The sequence below is a fragment of the Megalobrama amblycephala genome, linkage group LG3, assembly GCF_018812025.1.
Source record: "Megalobrama amblycephala isolate DHTTF-2021 linkage group LG3, ASM1881202v1, whole genome shotgun sequence".
NCBI classification, from domain to species: domain Eukaryota; kingdom Metazoa; phylum Chordata; class Actinopteri; order Cypriniformes; family Xenocyprididae; genus Megalobrama; species Megalobrama amblycephala.
Window position 1 is genome coordinate 24,085,131 of NC_063046.1, and position 4,776 is coordinate 24,089,906.

At 38.8% G+C, this 4,776-nt stretch overlaps 1 long non-coding RNA gene across 1 annotated transcript; it reads left to right on the plus strand.

Annotated features, from left to right (window-relative positions):
* The first annotated feature begins 278 nt into the window (after positions 1 to 278).
* LOC125264888 lies at positions 279 to 3,844 on the plus strand. Its single transcript, XR_007184152.1, has 4 exons — positions 279 to 778; positions 2,523 to 2,577; positions 2,756 to 2,932; positions 3,420 to 3,844. It is a non-coding gene; the product is annotated as an uncharacterized LOC125264888 (long non-coding RNA).
* The last annotated feature ends 932 nt before the right edge of the window (positions 3,845 to 4,776 follow it).

The following is a 4,776-nucleotide window of genomic DNA, read 5'->3' on the forward strand; positions in this document are numbered from 1 at the left end:
GATATGAGTTTAGGGGGACGTTCTATTTTGGTTATTTTATGGTCGCGCAAGAACGTTACAAAGAGGACATTTGGGAAGTTAACAGAACGTCCTATAGTAATAGTCCCCTAAACATTCCCAGAACGTCCTGAATGTTCCGTGAAGGTCCACCAAATAACGTTCCCCAAACCTTAAAAGAACTCCACATCGTGACCATCTCTGAACGTTCTGGGAACGTTACTAGACAACGTCCTTAAACCAGTGGATGTTCTGAGAATGTTCTGGGAACGTAAAATTTCTAGCGGGGTAACCTGTCATCTAGTAACGTTCCCAGAACGTTCAGAGACTGTCACGCTGTGGAGTTCTTTTAAGGTTTGGGGAACGTTATTTGGTGGACGATATATCATCATTATCATGATTGGTCTGTGGCTACACAACCCCCTATGCAGCAGAGTGTGATGCACTGTACTGTGTGTTGTGACACATTTCTCCCATAACCATCATTAATGTGGCACATGATTTGTGCCATAGTAGGCCTGTTGGCTCAGACCAGTTGCCTTTATGCATCGATGAATTTTGGGCGCCCAACACCCTGTTGCTGGTTTGTGGTTTGCCCACTGTTGGTAAATTCCTACCAATTGTTGACTAGAGGTAAATTATAAGCTTGAGAGAAACGATGTGAAAAATGGAATTGTGGATGCACAGGGTGTGAAATGGACTGTGGATTTGAGAAAGATGGAGGCCACAGCATGTGATTCAGGACTGGTGACGGCTCTGAAACGATTGGAGAACCATCCAGGTGAGGAAGATTTCATGATATGAGTCATGACAGGGTAATAGACTCATGGTTCATAACTGGTGGGTCATAACTCATGACCCAAATGTTCTGTTCTGATCAATAATAAAATGCAAACAAACAAAAAATGCTTTCTAGGTGAAAATGTTTTCCATATATTTTATTGTTAACAGTAAAGACTATACAGTATATATAATTAAACAAATTAGACAGATGTGAGGTTTTGTGATATGCCCTCATCCTTAAAAACTTAACACACATCAAGTAAATGGAAAATATGACTGATTATGTTAAATACAAGACACTGTGTTGGATAAAATCTTTGTCCAGTATAAAACCACTGATCTACATTTATTATATGAATTGCAAAAGGGCTGCATGATATTGGGGTTATACTGTGATTATAGCGATATGAAATAATACAGTATTTACCAAATAATTTCACAAAATTCTAGAATGACTGGGTTGATTTTGTAGGGGAGTGCACCTGCATAGAAAAAAAAAAAAAAAAAAGGACTGTGATAATATACAAATTTAACATTCATTAATAATAAAAAAGTAATAATTATTATAAACATTTAAGCCATCAAGCTTTTATTTTAGCTGAAAACTTCAGGGAGATCTTAAAGGTGGGGTAAGCCATTTTTCAAAAACGCTGTTGGACATTGTTGATGTTTGAAATCAACCCAAACAAAGCCACCCCTCTCTTAATTGCTCCCCCTCCAAAACTCACCTTCCAATCCTAACTACCCTGCTTCGAGTCAGCCTCGAACCCCAGCCCGATCGCTGCTGGCAGGCGAGGCTAGTGCACTAACAATGACGATAAACACCGCATTCTCTAATGGTCATCAGTGTGCAGTGGTTTACCTGCACAACTCTCACTATCTGGCCTCTGTTACACAAGCAATGCAAGAGTGGATGTCTGTTTATCACAGCTGACGTGCAACAAAATGCTTCACGAAATATAAAGCGCAGATGAACAAAAAACAAGGAAGCACAAAAAATGAACGTACAGTACACGAGTAAAAACAAACAAGAGTTCTTTGTTAGTCGCCAACAGAACAGCAGCTCTAGACAATCAATGACACTCAAGCGGGTGGAGCAGGATCAAAGCAGCCTCCGCGTCTGTTTTCAGGCCTTCCCGCTTGGCTCTCTCCAGCGCTGGAAAGCTTTTCTAATATTAACGCAGCTCCTAAAGCGCTTGCCCAGTCATAAACCTTAATTCCAGTGAAATTCTTTTGAGCTCTTTTGTATTGTGTCTCATCTCTCTTTCTGCATCTCTCTGCTTTTCTTCAAATCTCCCTATTTCTCATTCTCTCTCGACTGTCATACGCCCAGTAGTGCTGACTTGTTACACATTTTATTTTTGCTGTTGGCCTGACTAACTTCCAAATAGTGTTTTTGAAAAATGACTTACCCCACCTTTAAAGTTTATCTTTAGTTGACAACTAATTTATAAAAACGTATTACAAATCTGTAGAAATGCTGTAAACCTCTATGCACAAAAATTATGCTAATGTGAAAATAAAATGAATCTGGCATACCATGTTTCCTTTTGCAATTTGATAATCGCATTAAGCCAAATCAAAATTTTGTTTTTATTTCAATCATGCAGCCCTACAATACAACATCCTTGACAATGATCCAAATAAATCACTGTCCCGCTTTTTTAGATTTCTCTTTGCCTATCTACTGGGACAACAGTATGAGTGTGTAAAGGTAATTGCTTGCGATTTGTCGTCTACAGAGTACCGGAGGTGAAGATGGGCTTTAAAATGACAGTCAAAAAAACAGTGCTCAAGGTTCGACACTCAACACATTTTAGTGTGCTTTACATGACAAACTTTAAGACAAGATGTGTGATGTTTATGAGTGAGTGGGCAGGTTTTGCTGTCCTTTTTGAAGAACAAGAAAAACATGATAATGTGAAGTCCAAATATATTTGTTCATGGCTGTTTGTGTGCAAATGCGTTTCAACAGATCGAGCGCATTAAGAACATGAATGTTCTGCGGTTATACAAGGGACATAAAAAAGAGCTGGAAAACAGAAACGGTCTTAGTGTGGGAGCAGGAAAGATAATCCTTTATCACGGCACATCAGAGGCGTCTCATCCATTATGAAGTCAAACTTTAACCGCAATTTTGCTGAGCAAAATGGTAATTGCTTTTTATTAATATACATACATGTGGGGGTTACAAGTTCTGTCATTATTTGCTCACCCTCGTGTCATTCCAAACTTTACTGTTTTTGTTTGTTTGTTTGTTTGTTTGTTTTTACTTTATTTACTGTTGATTCATTTTTGTGGAACTCAAAGAATGCTTTTTATAGAGTTGCAGCTCTTTTCCATACAACACAAAGTGACTGTCAAGGTCCAAAAATAACAAAAAAAAATACCACTCATGACTCACTCATAGTCTTCAGAAGTCATGAAATAACTGTGGGTGGAACAAACCCAAATTTAGGTTGTTCACTAATATAGCTCAAAATTTCTCAGTATACAGGTTTGGAACAGCATCAGGGTAAATCATAACAGAATTATAAATTTTGTGGTCGCCATTACCCTGATCAGCCACTGATGTTCTCTGGTTGTTCCATTTGAAGACTAATCGGTCAACTGATTTTTAACTGACTTTTTATTCTCAGCCACTGTCTACGGTCATGGGACATACTTTGCTGTGAACGCCAGCTACTCTGCCAATCCTACCTATGCAGTTCCTGCAGCAGACGGGACTCAGCTCATGTTTGTGGCTCGTGTGCTTGCGGGTCATTGTACTCAGGGTCAGATGAACATGAAGATGCCCCCAGTTCGCCAGCCTGGCAGACCACTGTTTTGACAGCGTGGTGAATAAAACCCAGAATCCCTCCATGTTTGTGGTTTTTCACAACTGCCAGGCTTATCCAGACTACCTCATCACATCCAAATGAACTCCAACCAAAACCAACCTTGGTTTGTTCCCTAGCTGCAAAGTCAACCGGATGAGCTCTGGATGATTTATAAACCCTTACTATTTATGTAGTTGCTTTTACATTTAAATTTCAGTTATAGAAGTGTTTCTCACCTGTTGGGTCACAACCCAAAAGTGGGTTGCAAGACTGTTTTGAGGAGAAGGGTGAAGCTGCTGCCTGAAGATCTCCAAATGGGGGTCGTAAATCCGAAGCAGTGTGGGAGCTCCAAAACTGGTTGTGGCTTCCTCCTATTGACAGACAGACACATGGCACGCATTTTCAGTGCAAACTCTGCCCCGCAGAAACATTCTAAAGATTTCATTGGTCATGTCAATAAGTCTTTGCGTGTGGAGACTCTGCCATTGTCATTCCGCTACATGTGGTGACATACAGTGGAACGAAATGTTGTGCCTCACAAGACCAAGGGGCTACATAAATACAGACAGTATAAACCTACACACAACTAACCTACTGAGAAAGTGACTATAAATATACTATATATAAATAGTTACCTATACATAAAAATATACAAATGCTTTCACATGAATACTGTACATGTGCAAAGATAAACATTGTAAGACATGCAGCTGGCTGGGGAACAGTGCAAGATGACTTTTTTTTTTCTTTTTTTCTTTTTTTTGTGCATGAGCATGTAAACAAACATATGTAATTGAGTTACATCTGCCAGATGCAGTTTAAAGTATTGTATTGTATTAATAAAAAAAGTATTGTATTGTATTAACAAAAAAAAAGTATTGTATTGTATTAACAAAAAATTTTGGGACTGCTATTTAATTGCCTTACTGTTTATTCATCAGTGTTAGTGATATTGGTAAAGTTTTTTGTATGGTAAGTAAAGTGGGACGGTACTTGTGTTTGTCAAACATTTTTGAGAAGTAAATAGGCCAACTTGGTTCAAATTCCTAAAAAACTTGACTCGTGGGAATGACCATCGGAAAATGTGTTCCCATGGCCAAACCAGTTGAGAACCACTGATTTAGAGAATACATTTATTTAGTTCAAGTTCAAGGTGGCAGTCCAAAACAGTGAATGT